The sequence below is a fragment of the Microcaecilia unicolor genome, chromosome 4, assembly GCF_901765095.1.
Source record: "Microcaecilia unicolor chromosome 4, aMicUni1.1, whole genome shotgun sequence".
In the NCBI taxonomy this organism is placed as follows: Eukaryota; Metazoa; Chordata; class Amphibia; order Gymnophiona; family Siphonopidae; genus Microcaecilia; species Microcaecilia unicolor.
In genome coordinates, this window is record NC_044034.1 from 148299572 (window position 1) to 148313331 (window position 13760).

The 13760-nt window shown below is 43.6% G+C and overlaps 1 protein-coding gene across 1 annotated transcript in view; it reads right to left on the reverse strand.

Moving 5' to 3' along the window:
* PRMT3 (protein arginine methyltransferase 3) overlaps window positions 1-13760 on the reverse strand; it is a 225625-nt gene that overhangs the window by 187855 nt on the left and 24010 nt on the right. The gene's annotated exons all lie outside the window — the stretch shown is intronic.

The window sequence follows — 13760 nt, forward strand, 5'->3', positions numbered from 1 at the left end:
TCAAATCCCATAGGGAATCTAGAGTAACTTCTACCGGCTTCTGCAGCCCAGTTAAAGAAAAAATACTTGCTTGTTCTGGAACCTTCATATGCTCCGTACTTTGCCCCGCAGGTAGTCCGTCAACATTATTTGCCTCGAGTGACCGAAATCGTCTCTCGGAGTCCTCCCCAGGTTGTAATGTGCCTTCCATCGAGGGTATACCACTCTTTGGTGGAATTTCCGTCAAACCCGTGATAGGAGAACTAGCCATTTGCGGTTGCGGAGTTCGTGGATCGGGGCTCAGAGTGATATCATGCCCCGAGGACGCCGATAATCCCTGCAGTACATCAAGGCCTTCTAGGGGTCCGCCATCGATCCTCTGAGTCTGTCCCAGGGTGCTCACGAACCGGTCCATTGGACCTGAAGGTATTAAGGGCGGTGGTTGTGGAGCACGGGCAACCGCCCTACCTCGTCTTTTCGCCATAATATTTAGCAAACAAACGGGAGCTCCTCACATTCACTGTGTATTGGCGGCCATCTTGGATCCCCATGCCTCTTGGCTTTCCATGTCGTCATACTGAACAACAATGATCCGCCAACATCCTTATTTAAGGTTCCCAAACTATAAAGTAACCTCCAAAAACAAAAAATAATAAAAAAAAAACCAACGGTGGTGCCTCTGAAGAATGGAACTCCCAATATGCCAGAACTGTTAAAAACTTGTGTTTGTTCGTCGGAGTGCAGAGGTTCCATTTTTTAAACATTTCATTAAGTCTCTATGTCAACTGTTATAAAGCAAACGTCATTTAGTTTTTCATCAAACCATAAATTTAATTTTGCAGGAGACAGAGAGAGAGAGACTTCTATGGTAGAAAAAAAATAAAATAAAATAAAGCAGCAGAGAAGAGGTTCAGGGGTAGGCCCAGAAAGGACATTTTCTGTTTTTTTTTCAGCAAAACCTATCTGGAACTCATTCTTTGCTTACTCTTGCTTCCTTTTCTGTTCTTGGTAGTTGGCGGGGGGGGAGGGGGGGGTCACAAATAAATAATCAACAAAAAAATTAGGTCACTCATCCACTCTTAAGTTAGCCTATTATAGAGAAGAGACACAGAAGAATTACTTTTACTAAGAAAAAAGGAACCTCAAAATTCAAAGCTGCACCAAAATCACAAAAAAGTGTTTTAATAGTGCCATTTTCTATCATCAGTTCCACTATATATAAATGTACAAGAAAAAAAAAAAGACAGAGGAAAACACTGTACTAGAGAAGAAAACTGTTCTTAAAAAAAAAAAAAAACCTACACTTACTAGATGGAAACTCCTCTTCGGTCTTCTCTTCGTCTTTCCATTACTCCAGTGCTAAGAATTGGAATGTTTTGCCGAAATACTTAAAAATGCAAATAGATCACCAACTCTTCAAGAAGCTGCTGAAAACTCACCTATTTGGATTAACCTACTCCCCCCATAGCCTTACCGAATAATGATTCCACTTGCTTATCCCTGGTTCTGATATGCCCTTTCCATGCTTATTGTCTCTTCACATAACTCTTACTGTATTGTATTGTTATTTTAATTAATCCTATGTAAGCCACATTGTGCCTGCATGTGTGGGAAAATGTGGGGTAGAAATGTACTATAAATAAAAAATTAATAACATAAAGCATGAGAATTTATGAAGGACAGCACTTTCTTAGAGAATTGCCACTATATAGGTTTCTGCCAGTTACGTGTGACCTGGATTGGCCACTGTTGAAAGCAGGATACTGGGCTAGATGAACCATTGGTCTGACCCTATATGGCTGTTCTTATGTTCTTAAAGGACTTTACCACCATGAAAACAAAGCAAGAATTGAAATCAGCAAATGACAACCGCAAGGTCCTTTTTCCAATGTCCTCTAAAACAATGTCTGCTAATTTAGAATTGGCAGTTGTACAGAAAAATAGATGTAAACTGCTGATTAGTTATAAAAGAGAGATGGCTGTGTATCGACATACATTCCACAGAGCAAAAATGCTCCAGAAAAGGTTTATTTTTCTAAAACTTTCACTGCCTGCTTCAATTGTATTTTTCCCTCCATCATCTCTCTGCATGACCTCCAATGGTAATTAAAGCTAATACAACCTAAATGAAGTTTGGGATCTGAAGCATGAACCCCTGAAGTGGTAATATATTAAAATGACAGACGCAAGATCTTTCAAACAAGCAGTTGTTCATCTGTGACTTCAGCTGTACTTTTTTGTTCAATTTTCATTTTTGTATTTTCCCTTTCATGCAAACCACTCAAACACCTAATGACTGATTTATTATCCTGATTCCTTTCCAGAAGCAGTCTAACAACAAATGATGCATAGAAACAGCAGCCATAAGCCAGCTAGTAAATCATCTCAGACACATAAATAGGGGTGAGAAAGCTCTACTGCTTAAAAAATAAACAAGGAATGGCCGATCAGAGTGTAGAACACTGCTAGATTTCAACACAAACGCATTCTGTTAATCCATATAAATCCTCAACTTCACCATCTCTACTGCAGCTATGTTGCAGGACATCCACCCTCAACACCTCATAGTTAGCTACTCCATGTGCAGGTTCTTAATGGTTTTAACAGGCGTATTTTCAAAGCACTTAGACTTACAAAGTTCCATAGAGGCGTATTTTCAGAGCACTTAGACTTACAAAGTTCCATAGGTTACTGTGTAACTTTGCAAGTCTAAGAGCTTTGAAAATGAGCCCCCAACTGTCACAAGCAATTTTACTTTCAAATTCCACTCTCTAAATGGCTCTCAACTGGTAAGTCTCACTTCAGTTATTAGAGAAGTACTGGAAGCGTTGCTGAAGGAAAGGATAGTAAATTTCCTCAAATCCAAAGGCTTACAAGATCCAAGGCAACATGGTTTTAACCAAAGGTAAAGCATGCCAAATGAATCTGATTGAACTCCTTGATTGGGTGACTAGCGAACTGGATCAAGGACGTACACTAGACGTAGATTTCAGCAAAGCATGTGACACAGTCCCTCATAGGATGCTCTTGAATAAACTTGACAGGCTGAAGTTAGGACCCAAAGTGGTGAACTGGATTAGAAACTGGTTGACAGACAGATGCCAGAGGGTGGTAGTTAATGGAATTCACTCACAGGAAGGAAAGGTGAGTAGTGGAGCGCAAGGATCGGTGCTGGGTGTGAGGGACACTGCTGAAGCATTAGAAGGTAAGGTTTGCCTTTTTGCAGATGATACCAAGATTTGTAACAGAGTGGACACCCCGGAGGGCCTGGAAAACATGAACAAGGATCTGCAAAAGTTACAAGAATGGTCTAATATTTGGCAATTAAAATTCAATGCAAAGAAGTGCAGAGTGATGCACTTAGGGAGTAGAAATCCAAGGGAGCCATATGTGTTAGGAGGTGAGAGGCTGATATGCACAGACAGGGAGAGAGACATTGGGGCGATAGTGTCAGCAGTCCAGAGGAAGGTGTGGTATGGGGCTTGCACCAAAAAATGTATGAGAAGAGAATGCTTATTTATTTCTAGGATAAGCAGCATAAAATCTATTTTACTGTTTTGGGATCTTACCAAGTACTTGTAAACCTGGATTGGCTGCACTTGGAAACAGGATACTGGACTTGATGGACCTTCATTCTGTCCTAGTATGGCAACACTTATGTTCTTATGACCTGAATATGTATACCCTAGGAAGGACAGGGAAGATATGAAGGACGGACAGGGAAGATATGATACAGACACTTAAATACTTGAAACAAATCTTTTCCAGAGAAGGGAAAACATTAAAACTAGAGGACATGAATTAAGGTTGCAGGAGTAACATCCAGGAAGTTCTTTTCACAGAGAGGAATATCAGGAAATTCTTCACAGACAGGGTGGATGATGCCTCGAATGCCCTCCCGAGGGAGGTGGTGGAGTCAAAAATAGTGACAAAATTCCGTGGGATGAACACAGAGGATCCCTAATTAGAAAATGAATGGTATTGAAAAAAAAAATCACTTACATGGCTGCAATGTGCGATGTGTCAAGTGGTGCTTAGATGGCGACTCCGGCTGTGAAGAACTAAGGCCGGTGCGGACAGACATGTACGGTCTATGTCACGTATATGGCTATCCGATTTAGAATGGGCTGCAGAGGGCTTAGATGGAAACTCCAGTAATTGGAATATGAGGAGAGTGCCGGGCAGACTTCTAGTATGTGTCCCGCAAATGACAAGATAAATTCTGATAGGCTGGAGTGGGCTTTGACAGCAACACCAGCAGTAGGAACCTAAGAACAGTGGACTTCTATGGTCTATGTCCCAGAAATCCTAAAGAAAGAATCAATGATCAAGTATTTTATATTACATTCATTGCTGGTTTAATCATGAATTGATAATGAGAGTGGCCAGGACAGACTGAATGGACCTTTTAGGTCTTTATCTGCCATCATATACTATCTTATATAATAATTCTCACCTCCAACGTTCTAATGTGCCTGGGACCGATGCTCCCTCGGAGGTGGTCTGCTAGGCAGCTTAGAACGCACTGATGTCAGTGACATCACTGACAGCTGATTCCTAGGCAAAGGGAGCTGATTCCAAGGCAAAGGGATTCCAAGGCCTGGGAAACAGCTGTCAGTGCGCCGCTCCCTGCCACTTCGGGCCAAGTGACAGGGAGCGGGGCAACACAGACCCTCCCCCTCGGAGCATCACCAACCCCCCCCCCCCACCCGAAGATCATCAACACCCCATGTCCCCTCACACCCCTCTCACCGAGCTCCACACTCCGCCCTCCCTCCGAATTCAACACCCCCCTCCACGTTACGGCCCCTTGGACCCCCCTTCCGCGACCCTGTCGACCCCCCTCCCGCCAAAAACCGTCCCCCGTCGCCGTCGAGTACCTGTGCTGATGGGGGACCCCAACCCCCGACAGCCGAAGTCCTGTTCTGGCCTTCGCGGCGTTGCTTCCTGAATGCTCTTCTGCTCAAGTTCCTCTGCGTGCGTCTGACGTACGCACAGAAACTTGAACAGAAGATCATTCAGGAAGCAATGCCAGGACAGACGAGAACAGAACTTCGGCTGATGGGGGTTGAGGTCCTCCATCAGCACAGGTATTCGACGGCGGCGGGGGATGGTTTTCGGCGAGAAGGGGGGTCTACAGGGTCGCGGAAGGGGGATCCAGGGGTCCGTAACGCGGAGGGGGGGTGTTGAATACGGAGGGAGGGCGGAGTCTGGAACTCGGTGGGAGGGGCATAAGGGGGCCTTGAACTGGATGAGTGGGAGGCCTTGAACTGGGAGGGAGGGGGGTCTGGAACTCGGAGGGGACAGAGCGACACAGCGAGGGAGGGTGGGGGATTGCCTTGCTAGCGCCCGTTTCCTTGCGTTAAGAAACGGGCCTTTTTTTACTAGTGTTAATATAATTTTGGCCCACTCCTGATAAAAGGTAGACAGGCAACTAGTTATACAAACCTCTGTCATGTGAGTCTCCAAAACCTCATTGTAGGCTGCAGGTAGTACAACCATTGCCATCACTCTCTGTTCCCCTCTACGCCCCCATAGTATCTTCTCTGCTTTCCCTTATACATCTGTGAAAGGACTGGCTCTAACTAGGCAACATCTCCTAAATTCCTTGCATCTAGTCCTTGCTGGGAATGACAAAGGAGCTCAGAGGCTTACCTTCTGGAAATCTGGAAGTCAGATTCACCTGGGTCCTTGACCAGTTTTTTTTTTTTTTTTTGAGGTCATAACGAAAAAGGTTCCATTTGTAGGGTAACTCATTCAACTGTGCCTTGGATGTTGAATCCACTGACTATGGTCATGTTCTCTGTTTGCCCAGCACTTTGAGGAGATCATATAAGGAATCTGCTGAAAACACCATGCCTGTTCAAAACATTAACCAAGGTCTTCCACCAGTCCCTCTGCAGTCTGTTGTATCTAGCACAGGTATGCCCTGGCTACAGAACCACTGCAAAAGACCAACCCAGAGACTTAAGCAGTTGAGCAAGGATTCTAATTTCCAAACCTGTTTATCTTTTAGGGTCATGCCCCCTTCTGTGGGGAATTATGATCCTGCACATGATCACCAGGACCAACAGATCCCTCTCTGCAAAGGACAGAGATTCCCCATCCCTCTCCTCGCCATCAGAGCTTCCTTCTCTGAAGACATCATTTCATTAATCACTTGATGAAGCAGCAACAAAACAAATTCTGATGAAAAAAAGGAGACATATCCCTCTGTTGAGGCCATGGATCCTTCCACAAGGCCCACAGGTCCTTTGCCTGCAGGAAAAAAAATAAATCACTCTGCTCTCCAGTTCCAGTAGGCTGAATAGAACACCTGATCACCTGGAGAACCATGTAATAGCATAATGGCAACTGTTCCCTCTAAGACTCCCTCCTACCGAGGGGCCTCCACTCACAGAAATTGCCTAAATAAGCAGTGCAGGAGAAGAATCTCCATTTCTATCTCCCCTCATACTGCCATCTGCATTTTTCTCCTCCATGGCCCCAGCTGAACATCCATGCAGGCAGGACACAGGCTGCTGGTGCCAATACTTGAGCACCAAAAACTCCAAAGAGTTACAAGTGTTCCTAACACAATCAAAAACTAATATCAATACCAAATCAAAATACTAAAACCTCAAAAAACATGCTACCTACATATGTAAACAAAACATGCCCAACGTAGGGAAAAGGGAGTTATTACTTTTGAAGCGCAAGAACCAGTAGGCTGGTCGTAAAAGTCCCTTATCTGACCTGCAATCCGCTGCAAGAAGAGAGGCCATCACCTCTCTACAGCAGGCCTAACCAGCCTTAATCATTGCTGCATGGGTAGGCGATCCTACTACCTGCTGGAAACAGAAAATACTAGTGAGCCGAGGTCTGCACGAACCCTTGAATAAAGCAATGTCAATATACCAGTTGTTTTCTGTCTCCAGGTGCTGGTAGGAGGGCTTAAATACATACATGTGGACTGGTCTGGCTAGGACAAAGAAGCCTCTCTTACAGATATTCCTAAGCTAAACCTGAACCACAACAAAGTTTCATTCTCTTTGCTCAGTACGCCTGCTAATAAAATATTGTTAAAATTAGCTAAAAACCACAAGCCATTGTGCAATAATATTCTTCTTGGCACACTGCAATGGAACAAGAACTAAAACGATCTGGAAACCAGAAAAATGTCAGAGCTAAGTGCAGTAAATGATCCAACGTTCAAATCACAAGCACTGCACCATCCTCACTAATGAGCAGAGAGAAGGATGCAGGTGAAAGCAGACAAAGCAAAGGCGAACTTGTAGTTCAGCACCAGAACTGCGGAAAGTCCAGGTGCTGAAATGGTAGAAACCAAAATTCAAAAGGCACAGATAAATTTACCTGCAGCATTTGGTTGTACCACAGGAAGGCAGTATTTTCAAGAAACTAAGCACCACCTAAGATTCCCTTAGAAAAAATCTCTATGTTGGAAACAAAAGTAATAACAATTGAAAAAAAATATTGAAACTAACACCAGTAATATAGGCAACCTTGAACAAACTCATGTGAACTTGATTAAAGAAAATAAGTTCTTACAATATAAGATTGAAAATCTGGAAAACCAACAGAGAGCTAAAACTTTACGCTTGATAAACTTTCCTAAAATGTCTTCTATTGCTCCTCTTATCACCTTTAAAAAATATCTAACGGATATTTTAAAGATTCCTGAACAAGCTTATCCATCGGTCTCTAAGATATACTATTTGTCACCATATAAAAAGAAAACTATGAATCAACCTATTGCAGAAGGAGTTGATATTTCTTTTGATGTCTTAAACCTTACACAATTGATTGAAGAGGATGAATTGGGCTCTAAACCAGCAACATTAATAGTAACTTTTGTGTTACAACCTGACCGAGAGTGGATATTAAAGCAATTTTTCAGGCATAGGGAAGAACTCTTTATGAACTATAAGATTAGAGTGTTTCCAGATATTGCTAGAGTAACCCAAAAGCGGCGTCAACTTTTCTTAAGCTCCGCCCTCTGGTTTTACAAATGGGTGGTTTGTTTTGGTTGAATTTTCCTTGCAGATGTGTATTGAAAGTAAATTCGGTAAAATATGTTTTTTTATGATCCTATGCATTTGACCTCTTTCTTAGATTCGAAGACTGTTGTAACTCCAATTATGCAACCAGTAGTAATATCGTCTACTCCGTAATTAATAATATAGTCTGAGTCTCTCTTCAATTTGCTTAACTTTAGTAAGTGAAACTTATATTTCCTAGAATTGTACCTTATTCTCCTCAATTGTGGACTAGAAATCGGATAGATTATATATTTCCTGTTTTATATTGAGTAATATGATGTTAATATTACCAATCTTTTCTGTACCTTTCCTGTATCAAGAATATTCTTGATTTAATTTCTGAAAGTATTAAAAAAAACCAAACTAAGCACCACATCTGAAAAACAGCTATATTTTTCATTTTTCAAATCTGAGCTCTAATGGTCCCTGTTTTCACTGAAACAGAACTGTGATTCCACATTTTGAAATAATTGTACCACTCAGCATTTTCTCCCTCTATAAAAGATACTTACACTGGAAATATTTGTAGGTAGGCACTGGAGGCTGGGAATGATTATACAAGAAAGTCATTACAATGGATTCCAATAAAAGCAGTGCTTTTTTTGTGCAGGTACGCGTCGGTACGGTGTACCGGCACCTTTTTTGTGCAGTCCAGCTCACCTGCCCACTCCCTTCTGTTCGTGCTCCCAGCGTTGCAAAACTTTTGTTTACCCGAAGTCGCGGCGAACCGGCAGTGAAGGCAGCAGGCAGGCTCGCCTCCTCGTCGCTCGCTTCGCTTCCCTTTCAACGCGTCCCGCCCTCCTCTGATGTAATTTCCGTACTGGTACAAAAAAAGCACTGCTTTTATTGGAATCTATTGTAATGACTTTCTCGTATAATCATTCCCAGCCTCCAGTGCCTACCTACAAATATTTACTACTACTACTTAGCATTTCTATAGCGCTGCCAGGGTTACGCAGTGTAAGTATCTTTTATAGAGGGAGAAAATGCTGAGTAGTACAATTATATCAAAATGTGGAATCAGGGAGGGGGAGGACAGGGGGCAAAAGAAAATCGCTGGACATGGAGAGGAGGAGAGAGAGGAGAGGAGAGGAGAATCACTGGACATGGATGGGATGGGAGGGAGGAGAATCACTGGAAATGGATGGCAGGAGAGGACAGGGATAGAGGAGAATCGCTGGACATGGGAGGGGAGGGCAGGGGAGAGAGGAGAAATGCTGGACATGGATGGAGGGGAGGGCAGGGGAAAGAGGAGACATGTTGGACATGGATGAGAGGGGAGGGAGGAGAATCACTGGAAATGGATGGCAGGGGAGGACAGGGGATAGAGGAGAATCACTGGACATGGGAGTGGAGGGCAGGAGAGAGGAGAAATGCTGGACATGGATGGAGGGGAGCAAAGAGAGGAAGGAGATGCACATGGATGGGAGGGCAGGGGAGAGAGGAGAATTGCTGGACATGGATGGAGGAGAGGGGAGAGAGAATTATTGCTTTACTAGTAAAAAAGACCCGTTTCTGCCTTTGATGAAACGGGCCCTAGCTGGCACCGGACTCCCTTCCCCTCCCCTTACGGTTGTGTCCCTGGTGGTCTAGAGGTACCTGTTCAGTTGGGGCATGAAAGAAAGACCCCCTCTTTCCTGCCCGTAGCGGTGCTGGTAGGTACCTTGCTGCATTGTGTGGGATTCCGGCTCTTGGCATTTCAAAATGGCCACCGAGAGTTGAAGTCTCGCGAGGCAGCTTCAACTCTCGGTGGCCATTTTGAATCGCCGAGAGCCGGACTCAGACACGATGTTGCCGGGCAGCTAGCAGCAGCGCTCCGGGCCAGGAAACCGGGGGTTCCTTCGTTCCTGGCCTTGCGAACAGGTACCGCTAGACCACCAGGGATATTGGCGTAAGGGGAGGGGAGGTGACAGGGGGGAGGGGAGGTGATGAGGGGAAGAGTTTGCTACCGGGTGCGGGGCGGTACGTTGAAAGGGGCAGTGCGATGGGGCAAAAGGGGGCAGGGTGATGGGCACGTTGTCAGCTGCAGGTATTTTTTGGAAGGGGAGGAGTAGGGAAACACGCTGAGCGTGTTTCCCTACTGCTCCCCGTGCGTTGTTTTGCCTCGTCCTCGATGTCATCACGTGTGACGCAAGGGCGGGGCATGCAGACATGGTGAGTGTTGTGGCTTCACCACCATGAAGTTACGAACCGGTGTGTGAGTGCCTGCAGTGACGTCAGTGTCCTCAGAACGTTGAGGGTGCGTTTTATTATAGTAGATATGGATACAGGGGAGGGAAGAGAGAGCAGAAATGTTGGACATGGATGGAGGAGACGAAAGAAAAAAGAAGATGCACATGGATGGAGATGAGAGAAAAGGGAAGAGAGGAGAAAAACTGCACATGGATGGAGAAAATAGGCAAAAGCTGGATCCACGTTATACCTCCTCCAGTCAATTCCACGGAGGAGGACCCAGCTTTTACTTATGGATGCAGGGCAAGAAATGTAAAGAAATAAACGGAAAGGAAGCTATGGAAACGGAGTTAAGAGAACAGATAGAGAGCAACAGAATCAGAGATTGGGACCAATATGGATAGAAAACAAATTCACCAGACAACAAAGGTAGAAAAAAATCATTTTATTTTCATTTTAGTGTTTGGAATATGTCCAATTTGAGAATTTACATCTGCTGTCTTATTTTGCACTGGGTATACTGGAGCTGTAACAGCTTACAGAAATTATTTATAATGAAAAAAAAATCACGTTATTTTTTTTCTCCTATACTAGTATAATATTTTCAATGATGTCTGTTTATATGTGCCATGTCTTGTATAAGGGGTGTGGCTATCATAGGGCAGGGCCATATGTGGTGACCCCGCCCATGAGTACCAGCACCTTTTTTTCTACAAAAAAAGCACTGAATAAAAGTATAACGTGAGGTTCAATTACTATTCAATGGCTTTTGCATTACGTATGGAAGTGTTTATGAAGACAGATCACAAGAACTGCAGCAATCCAAACTGAAAAGTGGCAAACTTATTTCTGGCCTTGAGATATTTTGAGGATTGGAGGTGGTATGTTGAAGATGTTAACATTTTCACCAATCCATCTTAGGGAATCTTGTCTGACTGGATCTGCTGAAATCAACTAAATTCTAAGTGGCTTAATGTTAATCAGAGAAGACCTGGGCTGGATCTTCACCAATCACGGTGCCCCTTCGTATCTCCAAGAGGCCTTTAGCTAACTCTCTGGGTAGGACCTGAACAGCTCCATGTCGTGCTGACACCCCCTCTGTAGTCAAAATGATCATCTCTGCTATTCAGTCTTCTCTGGATGCACTGGCACCTTTCACAGGCTTTCCACTGATCAACTGCTTCTTTCAGTGCTATTAGTATAATAATAATAATAATAATAATAAGTGCAGCTATCAGCCAGACATTTAGTATAATAAGTGCAGCTATCAGCCATATATTTTCCCCTAACATTTGTGTGTGTTTGTCATGGCTTCCATACTAGAGAGCTGCATGGGAATGAGGACTGCGGGAATCCCACGGGAAGAAGATGCTATGAGATTCCCATAGGAGTGTAGTCAAAATCTCTGGCAACTCCAGACTGAGGCTTGGAATGCCCAGAGGCAGCTGTAGTGCCAGACTGAGATTTGGAGCACTTATTGGTTCAACAGCATAACCACAGGAGGCTGTTGGGGTTAGGAGGAAACAGAGGGCTGAGAGTAAGTAAATAATAGCATTGATTCCTGTAGGTACAGGTGAGTATAGAGAAGATTAATTGTGGGGATAAAATGGACCTTAGCAGGTACCGGTGAGTATGGGTTAGATTCCATTGGGGATGGGCAGGGATAGGTGAAAATTTCTGTCCCTGTGCAACTCTCTACTTCCAATAAAGAGTCTCCGTTTAAAAATGCAAACACCAGTTCCATGATAGGTTAAATATGACCAAAACCGAGCTTCTCATTTTCCCCCCCAAACCCACCTCCCCGCTCCCCCCGTTTTCTATTTCTATTGATGGCTCTCTCATTCTCCCTGTCTCCTCAGCTTGAAACCTTGGGGTCATCTTTGACTCTTCTCTCTCCTTCTCTGCTCATATCCAGCAGATTGCCAAGACCTGTCGTTTCTTTCTTTACAACATCCGTAAAATCCGCCCCTTTCTTTCCGAGCACTCTACCAAAACCCTCATCCACACCCTTGTCACCTCTCGTTTAGACTACTGCAATCTGCTTCTTGCTGGCCTCCCACTTAGTCACCTCTCCCCTCTCCAGTTGGTTCAAAACTCTGCTGCCTGTCTCATCTTCCGCCAGGGTCGCTTTACTCATACTACCCCTCTCCTCAAGACCCTTCACTGGCTCCCTATCCGTTTTCGCATCCTGTTCAAACTTCTTCTACTAATCTATAAATGTACTCACTCTGCTGCTCCCCAGTATCTCTCCACACTCGTCCTTCCCTACACCCCTTCCCATGCACTCCACTCCATGGATAAATCCTTCTTATCTGTTCCCTTCTCCACTACTGCCAACTCCAGACTTCGCGCCTTCTGTCTCGCTGCACCCTACGCCTGGAATAAACTTCCTGAGCCCCTACGTCTTGCCCCATCCTTGGCCACCTTTAAATCTAGACTGAAAGCCCACCTCTTTAACATTGCTTTTGACTCGTAACCACCTGTAACCACTCGCCTCCACCTACCCTCCTCTCTTCCTTCCCGTTCACATTAATTGATTTGATTTGCTTACTTTATTTATTTTTTGTCTACTAGATTGTAAGCTCTTTGAGCAGGGACTGTCTTTCTTCTATGTTTGTGCAGTGCTGCGTACGCCTTGTAGCGCTATAGAAATGCTAAATAGTAGTAGTAGTAGTAGTAGCAAGCATGACCATGAAAATCTAACTCAACGCCCTGCAAAGAAATAACTTATTTTTAGAAACACATGAGAAGCAGTCTGGTAATCCATATCTTTAGCCCAATAAAAAGGCATTGCTTCTTATTTTTATTTCTTTATTAACCTGTATTTAACTTTAGCTGGCTGAAGGAAGAAAAAAAAAGCAGCCTGCAGATGTTCCTGATCAGCTTTCTGAAGTGTTTCTCGATAATTCAGGGCTTCCTCAGGTCTGAATCATCAACACACACTTCCAACCCCTGGTTCACAAACCCACGACAGAACCCACTTTACAATCTCTTCAGAAATATTAAAGAGAATTCTGTGTTTATCAAATCTGAGAGATTTCTCCCTTTCCTTTCTTATTTTCTTTTAAATTGATAAAGTAAATGATTTGTTTGCTAAGAAGCTTTACTGTGGTAGCAGGCTTCTCAAGCTGCTCCACAAATTACCTCTGCAACTAAAGATGGTGTTCCAAGACATTATCATGTTATGTATTAAACTGGGAGGGCTGGATGGGTTTACTGGTCTTTTTTTGCTGTCACTTACTATATTATGGCTACATGAAAATCCCATGTTAGTATTTACACTATTTGACAAGCAAGAAATATAACAGTTTCTACAAGAAAGAGAAACGTTAATAAAACATATTAGTATGATCTTATATATCCCAAGGCAGCTTAATTTAATATTTAAAATCAAGTCGTAGTACTTCTAACCCAATAATGTCTACTCTAAAACTGAAATCACTCTCATAATGTATTTGCAAATGTTTAAACTCAGGTCAGTGATCAAAGCAGAAGCAGAAAAGGTTCTTGGTCTTGTGCTTGTTTACATGCAGCCCTACAGGGAAACAATCAATTATGCTCTTTTCTGTT